The following is a 13,570-nucleotide window of genomic DNA, read 5'->3' on the forward strand; positions in this document are numbered from 1 at the left end:
CACGGGGGAAAAAATCTGACAACAAATATATATATGTTCATGGTAACTAAAAAATTGTGCTCTACACTGGAATTTGAGACAACTTTGTAAAATGATTAAAAACCAATTAAAACAAGTTAAAAAAAGAAAAAAAACATGATCCTAAATATTACAGGTGTAAATATAAATTAGAGAGAAAAAACAACTCTGCAAAAAAGTAGTAAAACCAAAGATTATGTTCTTTTTTTTTTCCCTTTTATGGTAAGCATAATCAAAAAACCTCTAGCCAGGTGCATCATGAAGAAAAGAGAGATGCTCCAAAGAAATAAAGTCACAAATAAAAGTGGAGAATTTACAATTGCTCCCTCAGATATACAAAAAACGGATCATTTTGTCAACTGTTATATGCCAATTAACTGGACAAATTAGAAGAAATAGACAAATGTCTAGAAAGAGACAGAGATAAGGAGAAACAAATAATTTGAACAAACTGATAACTAGTAGAAAGATAGAATATGCATTTAAAAAAATCTTTAAATTGAAGTGCAGATATAAACAACTCCCGTGGAGAACTGCACAAAAATACAAAGCAGAACTAATACTCTTCCAACTATTCAAAAATAGTGAAGATGCGGGAAACTCCCAAGTTGATTCTATGAAGATTTCATCAACCTGATAGCAAAGCCAACAAAAAAAGTATGGGCAAAGAGAAATTCAAGCCAATATATTTGATTGATTTAGATGCAAAAATTTTACAAAATATTATTACCAAACTTAATCCAGCAATAACAAATATGAATCATACACCATGATCAACTTTAATTCATTGCAGTGTCATAAGAGAGGTTGAACATACATGAAATCAATCAGTTTGATACAGCACTTTAACAAAAGAAAAAGGAAAAACGCCGTGGTCATCCCAATAAATCCTTAAAAAGCAATTCACAAAATTCAACATTTATTCTTTAAAACAGCAACAACAGCAATAACAACAACAATAACAACAACAACAAGAGCAGCAACAACAACAACAGAAACCTCTTACCAAAGTAGGATTCAGGAAATATACCTCAACATAAATAAAGTCATTAATTACAGAACCACAGAAAACATAAAATGCAAAAGCGCAAAACTGAAAGCCAAATAAAGGAATAAGAAAAGGATGCCCACTCTCACCATTTCTATTAAACACAGTATGGGAAGTCCTAGTAACAGCATTCGGACAAGAAAAAAAGTTATTCAAGTTGGATTGAATGAAGTAAAACTGTTATTATTTTAGATGACCTGATAATCTATACAGAGAACACTAAAGATTCTGCACACCAAAACAACTAAAACTAATAAAGACATATAGCAGAGTAGCATGATTCATGATTAATATACAAAAACTGTCATATTACTTTACACTAACAATGAAATATTCCATAATTTTTAAAAATCCATATGAAATCAGATCAAAAATGAAAAACCTATGAATAAACCAAGATAATAAAATCTATAGGAAACTGATAAAGAAATTTGAAGATGATGCAAATAAATGAAAAGAAATCTCAATGTCTTTGTTTAGAGGAATTAATATTGTTAAAATATACATACAACAAAAGATGTCTACATATATAAAGTGATTCAGATCGAAATAAATGATATTTTCCAAAGAACTAAAAACAGTCCTAAGATTTGTATGGAACTGCTAAAGAACCAGAACTGAAAAAGGAACAATAAGGGAAAAGAACAAAGTTGAAGGCATAACCCACAACCCTCCCAGATCTCAGAATATATTACAAAAATACATTAATCAAAACAGCACAATACTGGAAAACAAACAAACATCTATATCACTGGAATAGAACACAGAGGCAGAAATAAAACATCACACGTATGGTCAACTAAACTATGACAAAGAAAACAAAAATATACAATGCATAAAAGGCAGTATTCAGCAAGTAATGATGAGAAAGCTAAACAGCTACATGTAAATCAATGAAATTAGAACACTCCCTCACACAGTATAAAAATAAACTCAAAATGTTTTAAATAGATCAATCTAATACATAACACAATAAAAGTCCTGGAAACTAACATAGGCAAAACAAGATAAAAATTATAGTGAAATATTCTTATGTCACACTCCCAAATTAAAAACATTAAAAGCAAAATAAACAAATAGGTCCTAATTAAATTTAAAAGCTTCTACACAGGAAAATAAACAATATGAAAAGATGAACTTCCAAATGAGAGAAACCATTAGGAAAACAATGCAATCAACAAGAGGCTAAATTATAAAATACACAAATCGTTCCTACAGCTCCATTTCAAAAATCTACAAACAACTAAGTCAGAAAATCAGTGGAAGACAATTCTCTAAAAAAGACACACAGATGACAAACAGGAACATAAAAACATGCTCACATAGCTAATCATTATACAAATGCAAGACAAAATTAAAATAATGTTTTACCTCAAACTACTGAGAAGGGCTGTCATCCAAATGTCTACAAATAATAAAGACTGGGGAGGTTGTGGGGAAAAAGGGACTCTCCAATGCTGTTGATGGGAATGAAAATAGGTGCAACCACTTTGGAAACAGTATGAAAGTTCCTTTAAAAATAAAAATAGACCTATCTTATGATACTGCAATCCCACTCCTGGTCATACAAAACATAAAACTGGAAAAAAAAAAGCCATCCTAGTGTAAAATATAAGAAGTACACACTGACATTGGACTTAACTTGATTCTACATATGTCTCCTCTTGCAAGGGAAGCAGAAGGAAAACTAACGAAATATGATTGGATCACTCTAAACAGATTTACACTAAAGAAGAAATGATCAATAAAATGAAAAGTCAACCAACACATTGGAAGAATATCTTTGTAAGTGATATTTTCCAATCAAGTTTTAATATCGAAATATATGCCAAAATCTTACCCCACAACAACAACAAAAAAGACCAAAAAATCTAATTAAAAAAGTTGTCCGTAGGAACTGAATAGAGAGATCTGAATCAATTTTCTGTAGAAAACATACATTTGGCTAAATGACACATGAAAATATGTTCAGAGTTATAAATTGTTAGGAAAGTCATAAACCAAAAATGAGACAAGACCTCACACTTGTCAGAAGGCTCGTATCAAAAAAAATTGATGTTGGTGAGATTGTGGAGAAAAAGGAACACCGTGGACACTGTTGATAGGAATGCAAAGTATTGATTCAATTGCATATATACATAAAATTTTCTACATCTATTTTTCTGTCAAGGGATGTTGAGTTTGAAGGCCCCTGTCTGAAGGCTCTAGAGAATAAGCCCATGTGCTGAACTGATAAAAAAGCTGTGAGGAATGTCACATATCCAGGCTGGATAAGAAATGGCCTACAAAATGTATCCAATATGAATGTCTGGATAGCCTATGCTGGGTAAGATCCTAAGAGAAGGGCAACCTAAGACAGGCACAGCCAGCTGATAAAGAGATGGCCTACTTAATGAAGTTCCGGGATGATCTTAAAACAATACTTGATCATTTAGCCTCCTGTGCTTACTGCAGGAGCATGGGGAAATAAATAGCATAAGAATATTAACATTGTTATAACTTAGATGATATGTGAGGCATTGTGCATGACCTATATAAATCCTTTTTCTAAGAATCAATAAACAAAACTGCTTACTTCTCTCCACAGAGTATTTGTGTGTATATGATATCATGCCACTGACAGGGTTAACCTAATTTGTTGGGAGTATCATAAAAGGATGTTGCATTATATACAATGCTCTTTCTGCACCTATTGAGATGATTATTTGAGATTTATTTCTCATTCTATTAGTGTGGCATGTCATCTTTATTAATTTCAATATTTTGAAGTATTCTTAAACCCAGGGATAAATCCCTTTACTCATGTATGTGTATGATACATTAAATGTGTTGTTGAATTCATTTTGCTTGTGTTTTGTTGAGAATTTTGGCACATATGTTCATCAGGGTTAATATTCTATATTTTGAATATAATGTCCTTTCTAGCCTTGTTATGCAAATAAAGCTGGAATCATAAAACAAGTTTGGAATCTTTCACACCCTTCAAATTCTTGGAAGATTTGTGGAAGAATTGGTGAAAAATTGTCTTCAAATGTATGACAGAATTCACCAGAAAAATTCATCTTGTAAATTTTTTCTGATTTGGGAAATTTGGAGTACTGATTTTCTCATACACACTTTTGCTCTATTTAACATTCTAATTTCCTCTTGATTCAGTTTTGGAAGACATATGTTTCTGGCAATTTGTCTTTTGCTCTAGGTCATTCAAATCGTAAGCTAGTGATAATTTCTTATGATGCTATGCATCTCTGCAACATCACTGGAAATAACTTCTCTTTTATATCTAATATTATTTGAGTCTTTGTTTTGTTAGCCAACCTAAAATTTTGTCCACTTTATGTTTAAAAGAAACAACCTTAGGCATATTTTTTCCCCTTTTCAATTGTTTCTGTATTTCCCTTACTCTCATTTATTCAATTTCTTCTTTATTCCTTCTGTTTTCTCCTGGGTTCTTGATGGGTAAAGTTAAGTAGTGTGAATCTTTGTATTTCTTTTATCATTAAATATATTTATTTATTTATTTATTTATTTTTATTTACATATTTATTCATTTATTTATCATTAAAGTACTGCCGTTTAGAATGTGTCAATCTGTGGTGTAGAGCACGGTGTCCCCGAAAATGCATATATTTGTGTGCCTATTAAATATTACTTCACGGTATTTAACTTACTGCCTGTGTCATAGAAAAGAAATTTTGAAAACATCTATTTTTATATATAATGGATGACATTTATAAATGAACAGTTCCCAAATATATCCTCTACCAGACTCTTTCCGCAGTAACCATAAAATTGTTTAGTAAATCTGTGAGTGTGTCTCAGTTTTGTAGATGAAATCATAGTTTCCTCATCCAAATTTTTTTTTAAGGGTCCACATATGTCATGTCATGTATTATTTTTCTTTCTCTTTCTGGATTACTTCAATTAGAATGACACTTTTTGGGGAGATCAATATTGCTGAAAATGTCATTGTTTTGTCATTTTTTGTTGCAGAATATTATTCCATTGTGTAAATACGGCATGACTTCTGAATACTGTCATCAGTTATTGGACAATTAGGTTGCTTCCATGTCGTGGGTTTTGTATATAGCACTGCTAAGAACTTTGTGGTGCAGGTGCCTTTTTGAAATAGGGTTCCTTTTGATATATACCCCGAAGTGGGATTGCTGGATCATATGTTAACTCTATTTTTATTCTTTAGAGTAATCCCCATCCTGGTTTCCACAACCACTGCACCAAACTACATTACTACCAACAGTGTAGGAGGGTTCCCTTTCTCCAAAGCTTTCCCAGAAATTATTGTTTGTGAAATTTTGAATGATGGCCATTGTGACTACTGTGAGTGACACTTCATTATAGTTTGATTTGCCCTTCTCTGATAATGATAGTGAGCAATTTTTTTTCATATATCTATGTGGCATTTGTATTTCTCTATCGGGGAATTGCTTCTTTAGGGATTTTGCCCATTTTCAGATGGGGTTTCTTGTTTTTTTATTATTTTTAGGTTGTATGAAGCCTTTATATTTTGGAAATTAAGACTTTGTCAGTTGCATCAGTTCTAAATATTTTCTTAAAACCTGTAAATTTTCATTTTGCTTTGTTTATGGTTCCCTTTGCTGTGCAATAGCTTATAAGTTTAATTAGGTCCCATTTATTAATTTTGCTCTTACATCCCTTCCCTGGGTAGTCTATTCTAGGAGAACATTGCTGAGATTTATCTCAGAGTGTTTTGCCTATGTTTTCTTCTAGGACATTTACTGTGTCTTGCCTTACATGTAAGTCTTCAAGCCATTTTGAGTTTATCCTTGTGTATGGAGTGAAGGAGTGTTCTAACTCCATTGCTCTGATGCTGCTATCCAGTTTTCCCAACACCGTTTGGTGAAGAGATGGTCTTTTCTCTGCCATATTCTTGGTTACTCTGTCAAACATTAAATGAACATAGGCCTGTAGATTTATTCCTAGGCCCTCTATTCTGTTCCATTGGTCCATATGCCTTTTTCTGTACCAATATCATGTAATTTTGATTATTGTAGCTCTGCAATAGTGTATGTAGACCTGATGGGTTATTATTCTAGCCTGTTTCTTTTTCTTTAATATTACTTTGGAAACTATGGATAGTTTATGACTCTTTGTAAATCGTAGGATCATTTGTTTAAGTCTTATAAAGAAATGTTTTGCATAATTTGATAGGAAATCAAATTTTCTTGCCTGATCTTTGTGGCTAGGACTTCCAAGACTATGTTGAATTGAAATTGTGAGAATGGGAAACCTTGTCTTGTCTCAGGTTTTTCTGAAAAGGTTTTCAGTTTTTCACCGTTGAGTATTTTACTGGCTATATATTTGTCATAAATAGCAATCATTATGTTGAGATATGGTCACTCTGCACCCACTGTGATAAGAACTTTTATTGCAGATAGGTGTTAAATGTTATCAAATGCTTTTTCTGCATCTACTGAGATGATCATGTGGATTTTTGTCCTCTCTTTTGTTAATATGGTGTATCACAGTTGATTGATTGATTTGGAAATGTTAAACCATCCTTGTGTTCATGGGGTGAACCTAACTTGATCATGGTTTATGATCTTTATTTACATGTTGTTGGATTCTGTTTGTTAATAAATTTTTAAAGACTTTACATCTATGTTTATCAATGATATTGGCATATAGTTTTCTTTTGAGGTAGTGTCTTTGTCTGGTTTTGGTATCAGGTTGATGTTGGCCTTATGGTGTGAGTTTGCATGTACTCTCTCCATATCAATGTTTTGGAAGAGTTTGAGGAGAAGAGAACTGGTATGGATTTTTCTTAGTATGTTTGGTCAAATTACCCAGTGAAGCTATTAGTTTCTGAAATTTTGTTTGCAGAGATTTTTTATTTTATTGATAATTCTATTCCATTTCTGGTGATCTGTCTGTTTAAATGATCAATTTCTTCTTGAGGCAATAATGGTGGGCTGAATGTTTCCAGAAACTTCTCCATTTCTCTAGGTACTCCAATGTGTTTCCTTGCAGTTGCTCATGGTATTCCCTTATGATATTTTGCAAATTTGTTGTACTCTTTGAAGTTTCTCCATTTTCATTTCTTATATTATTTGTGTTCTCTCTCTTTTCTTGTTGGATAGCCTATCCTGACTTTTGTCAATTTTTCAAAAATATTTTGATTGATTATCTCTATTTTTTAAAATTTATTTCAATTCTTTCTCCCTTGATCTTTATTATTTCCCACTTTCTGCTGATTTTTGGTTTTGTTTGCTCTTCTTTTCATGATTAGTTTACATAGAACATTGGATTATTTATTTGAAATTGCTCTTCTACATTTAGGAGTGCCTTGTCAATATGAACTTCCCTCTTAAGCCTGCTTTAATTTTATTCCATGGAATTTGTGTAGTGTTTTGTCATATTTCTCAAGATATTTTTTAATTTCTTCTTTTACTTCATTACCTCCCCTCCTTGTTTTAGTACCATTTTGTTTAATCTACATGCTGTCAATTTTTCAGCCTGTTTTTCTGTGATTGATTTCTAGTTTCATGGTATAATACTCAGAATGGAACCTTGAAATAAATTTTAACTTCTTAAATTAGTTGAGGCTTCTTCTGTGCCTGAGTACATAATCATTCCTAGAAAATATTCCAAGTGACATGGAAAAGAATGTATATCCTGTTTTTGGGAGAAGTACTGTTTTGGAAGTATCAACCATCTCCAATTATTTTATCATGTCTTTTAATATCTTTGTTCCCTTATTAATTTTCTGTGTGAAAGACCTGTCCAGTGATGGTAACAGGGTGTTACAATCTTCTACTGTGATTGTGTTCCCAGCGATTTCTCTCTTTTATTTATTAGTATTTGCTTTATGTATTTCGGTGCTCCAATTTTGAGTGTATATATCTTAATGAGTATAATACCCTCATTTTGTACTTCTCCTTTCATCATTTTATCATGTCCTTGTTTATCTTACTCTATGGCCTTTCTTGTAACTCTATTTTGGGTGAAGTCATTACTGCTAGTCCTGCTTTCTTGTCATGTCCATTTGCATGGAATATATTTTTCCTTCTTCTGAATTTCAATTGATGTGTGTTCCTCTTACTAAAGTGGGTCTCTTGTATGCTTCATAATGTAGGGTCTTGTTATATTATCCAATCAGACAATATATATCTTTTGATTGAAGCACTAAGTCCATTAACATTTGTGATAATTATTGGTAGACTGGTGTTTATTTCCATTTTGAACTTCATTATCCATTTGATTTGGTATTTCCTTTTTGTTCATTTCTTTTTCTTTTTGTGGCTTTATTAGTTTTCTTTTTTTATTTTGGTTTCTTTTTGGCTTTGTGAGTTCATTGTACGCTTTTGACTTATGGTTACCCTGTTTTGTATTTATATTGACCCGTACTATGTGTGTTTATTTTAACTGATAAGAATACAAACTCAAACCCATCCTACAGAGAACAGAAACAAGAAGAAAACACTCTTTTTGCCCTGTTTCACTCTGTGACCCTTAAAATTTTTGATGTCCTGTTTTACAACATCATATTTATTCTGCTGTAAGTCATTGTAACTATTCCCTTTCTAATTATGCCTTTCTCTTTTCTATAGCATCCTGCTTCTTTTTTATATAGAGTTGATTTTTCATTATTTCTTTTTCTCTTGCTTAATTCTTTTAGTATTTGCTTCTGTGGAAGTTATTTACCTCTCCTTCTATTCTAAAAGATAGCCTTGCTTGATAAATTATCTTAGATTACAGCTTTCTTTCAGTCAGGAATTGAATATGTCTTGCCACTGCCTTCTGACTGTTGTATTTGTGTAGAACACGTGTTTACAAATATAATATATATAATAATATATATATGTAAAGAATACCTAGAAATGAAGTTAACAAATAAGGAGAAAACCTATAAGTTAAAAACAGAAAACTTTGATGAAGGAAATTAAGACTGATCCAAAGAAATGAAAAGATTTCTTATGTTAATGATGTGAAACAATGGTTGAAACAACCATTCTACCCAAAGGATTTTACATTTAGTGTGATTCATGTCAGAATACCCATGAGACTTTTTTGTTAAATAGAAAAAATAATTTCAAAATTAATATGCAAACACAAAGATCATGAGTTGCCAAAATAATCTTGAAAAAGTGTATTAAATCTAATGGTGTAAAGTTCTCTGATGTTACAAAGCTTTAGTAATTAAAACAACATGATAGTGGCTCAAAAACAGACACCAATCAATAGAAGAGAATAGTGCAACCAGATATAATCTGTCAAACCTATGATCAGTAAGCCCATGAAAAAGGAATCAAGAGTACAATATGAAGAATGCACATTGTCCTCAATAATTAATGCTGGGGAGATTTAACATGTAAAAGATAGAGTAGAATATTTCCTCACATTATATGCAATCTATGAGCACAGAATATCTTTCTATCTATTTTGTTTACTTATTTTTCTTGCACCTGTAATTTATAGATCTATGTTTATATCTTTTTTTCACTTATCATATGTATTTCTATTTTATTGTTTTTGGTATAAATTTACACACAATTATTTTCCTAATTTCTATTTCTGATAATATGTTGTTACTATATATACATGCAACGGATATTTGTGTATTGATTTTGTATTCTGCAAGTTTACTAAGTTTGTTCATTATTTCTAACAGTCACTGGAGGGGTCTATGGAGTTTTTAACTCTGCATAATTATGTCATCTATAAAATCTTTACTACTTTTTTACAAGTTGGATGCCTTTTTACTTTTCCTTGACTAGTTGTTCTGGCTAGGACTTCTGATAATGTAATTTAGGGCTTGTGAAAATCAGCTACTTTTTCTTATTACTGGACCAGAGGAAAACCTTCCTGTATGTTAACATTGAACTTGATGTTACTCATGGGTTTTCCTTATATGGATTTTATAATGTTTAGTTACTTTCTATCTAGAGTGAATTTGGTAAGAATATTTTTATAAAAAAGTTAAGATCACATTTGTCAATAAATTTCCTACATTTTTTAAGACTGTTATTTTTGAATTATTTTTAAGGGATAGTATCACATATATTCATTTGCAAATGTGAAATAATATTTATGAACCAGGACTAAATCCAACTTAACTATAGTTTATAATACTTATAATATGCCATGAATTCAGGTTGCTAGTATTTATTTAGAATGGAATTTACAGATACTGAAGGTAAAATTTGCATTGCACCTTGAGTGTACATTTATTTATTTAAAAATTTTATCACTCATTTTGAATTTGGCTTATGTTTAATTGAATTTATTTTTAAATAAGTAATATAACTTTTGGTAGAACTGGATTTACTACATTTTACTAATACAGAGCATAACTAATATTTACCATTAGAGCACAAAACACATGACTTATAATGCCATACTATATTTACAATGCCAACAGTTTGAGGACTGAGAAACTTATTGCTTCCTAAAATGCATTACCAGGTCTTTTCCACCCCAAACCACATATAATGTTATTTCTTTGTCTTTTGATTATTTGTTTGCTTGCCCCTTAATGGAGGCACTGCTTTTTGAACCCAGGATCTTGTGCATAAATGTATTTATCAACATCATTTTGAAACACAAAACAGAAACCCAAGAGTATGGATTATAAAGATGATCAGAATATTTATTTTCTTTTAGCGAATGAAAAACCTCTGAGTGAAAGAATGGCAAATATAAACATTTGTAAATATACAATAAGGTTGTCTCTTTTGTAATTTTAAGGTAGAATATTAAATTATATTTGTTTCACTTATAGCACTTAATTAAAATTTAAAACAAAAATTGCCCCCTTTGGGATTTCTTAAATTTGATTGATTATTTTAATCTAATTTTATTTCATGTATATTTACCATTTATTTATAAACTTACCAAATAAACTGATATTTATTCCTCTCATGTTTTGAATATAGAGCTACTTATTGAAAAGTACACAGATAAATACCTACTTCCATTTCCAAATCAAATTATTTTTCACTTTAATTAGAAATGATGATGAAATAATTATACATTTTCTGTACTGCCTTTACACAAATTACACTTTTAATTCCAAAACTTTAAAATTATTTTACTTATTTTGTGCATTATTTATACCCTATTCACCAATATGGAATAAATTTGTGTACAAAAGAATGGAGATTTGTTTTATTTTTAAGACCCCAAAATAATATTATTTAAAAAGATTTTGTGGGGATAATATTTGCAGATCACACCATAAATATAAGCATCATTTATGTTTCATTTTAATTTTATGAATGAAGATAAACACTGTCTGAATATTTCACTTGAGTTCCTAGGAGACCTGACGTTTTGTTATGTCATAGCTACTTAGGTTGAGAACCATTTTGATGGCCAACAGTTTATCTGTGTAGGCCTGCCAAAGCAGCATTTGAAGCTGCAGTGCTCAAAATCATGCAGATTAGAAAAGTAACTGTAGAAAAAGCTATTTGAGGTGGCACATGCTTCTTCCGAAATTCAAGATGTGTCTAGTTAAGATGGACCAACTGGTTCAGGAATCTCCAGTAGATCTCTATTGTGTGATCAAACATTCTCTGGGGACTTGGACTTGAGGTCTATGATTGAAGAAAATGCTTTTCAGAATTTGTCTGAAGAATCCTTGATAAAAAGACCATGTTACACACATTGTGTTTCTGAATGACATAAAGATAATGAATTTTGTTCCCTGACATTTCCAAGAAAACTCTGGAAAATGGCTGGAAGTGACCAATTTAAATCCATCTGGTGGGATGATAATGGATCTTCCATAGTGATTGATGAAGATGCCTTTAAGAAGGAAGTTTTGGAAAGAAAGGCCCCTTTCAGTATATTTGAAACAGGAATTATGAAAAGCTTAGTTAGACAGCTTAACCTTTATGGGTTTAATAAAGTGAGGCAAATATTTCAGAGATTTGCTTGTCTAGTTGACTTTCTGGGAGAAGAAAAAGAAGTCTCTGTTTTAAGAAAGGTATACATAAATTTTAGTTACCACATGGTAACTTATATATAAAATTTTACTTTGTACATCAATCTATGGTAATATAAATGTAAAGCTAAATTTTGAAAATTGTATAAAATTATTAAAGCTAAAATTCATTATTTTTTCTAAAAAATGAGGACAGTGCCTTATGTATTCAAGATTATGAGAAAATTTGCTTGCAACTATGATTCTTACCAGAAATCTAAATAAAGATATTAAATCTGCTTTTGAAAAGTGGCATTCACCATTACTGCAAATGCTAACTTCTAAAATTTGATGACTATACTATTTAAATGTGTATTTTCCAAAAAAGGAACTTCAAAATATCATTAGCAATGTTCATATTTTGATGATATTATCTTTGCATTGTAAACATGAAATCTCAGGTTTTATAGGTTAGGCTTATTTTAGTGTTGTATTTTGGTTTAAAATATTAATAAAATCTTACTCCTTTGGTTGTAGCTGCAGTTCTATCATAATCAAAATTTTAAATGAGGCTGTCCCCAGCTTTTATTGAGAATAAAAAGGAGAGTTGGGATTAAAAATGCCTCTGTGGTATCTTCATTGGCTCAAGATTTCAGAAGAAGCTATTTAAAGGAGGCAGTAATGAGGATATTCATAATTCTGATTTTGTGGCTGACACTAGTGGAGATAGTACATTTTTACCTTCTGCAAATTTAAACATCTCTCTAATAAGAAAGCACTCTGCTAGCCACATAATTGGTGATACAAATACCCCGATCAGAGATGATTTTTCTCCTCCATCATCAATGTCATTTAGACCACCAGAAAAAATTGCAGTGGATCAACGTGCTATTTTAAATCAGTTGACCTCTGTCCATGGGCACTTTTAAAGCAGCTACACTGAAGCAAATGGCCGTGTTGTGAAATTAATTACAACTACAACATCTACTTCTCAGTGCAGCATCTTTTCTCTGAGACAGAGCAACTATTTTGGACTGATGGCTGAGCCTTCTACTTTTCCAAATAGGTATCACAACATATCTGCCAATGAAGGTCATTTTTCTAAACTTCAACCAGGGAGCAACCCACGGATTCCAGTGCCAGTGATAGCTGATACATCAGCAACCATTCTTTCAAGGCCAACTCATCAGCCATCTTCAGTTTATGAATGTCATCCTAATTACAACTGATCTACCAAAGGACTACCAGATTATGCAGTGAAGCAAAGATTAAAATTGATGTTGGAAAATGTCAACAAATATCTGCAATTTTCATATTTGAACAATAAACATAGATGTGTACCTGTAATTTCCTTAATATTTTTTAAAAATGGTTAAGAGGTAAATGGTAGAGTAAGTTTCCATTAAAAGAAAAAAGTGATATTTGATTGATATGATCATTTGATGGAAAAATATAGGAGTAAATTTAAATAATTTCTTGTAAGGAAGAAGAGTAAATGGAAGAATTTGGAAAAAGACAAAAACATGGAGAGAGGGAAAATTACTAAGTGGTTTCTGGTTCATCCTGGAAAGTAGGAAAATGTTAAGTTAGGATAGGTTGAA

The 13,570-nt window shown here is 31.2% G+C and overlaps 1 pseudogene; it reads left to right on the plus strand.

Moving 5' to 3' along the window:
• LOC140693365 (heat shock transcription factor, Y-linked-like) overlaps positions 1-13,570 on the plus strand; it is an 85,446-nt pseudogene that overhangs the window by 38,745 nt on the left and 33,131 nt on the right.

The sequence above is a fragment of the Vicugna pacos genome, unplaced genomic scaffold (genome assembly GCF_048564905.1).
Source record: "Vicugna pacos unplaced genomic scaffold, VicPac4 scaffold_19, whole genome shotgun sequence".
NCBI classification, from domain to species: Eukaryota; Metazoa; Chordata; class Mammalia; order Artiodactyla; family Camelidae; genus Vicugna; species Vicugna pacos.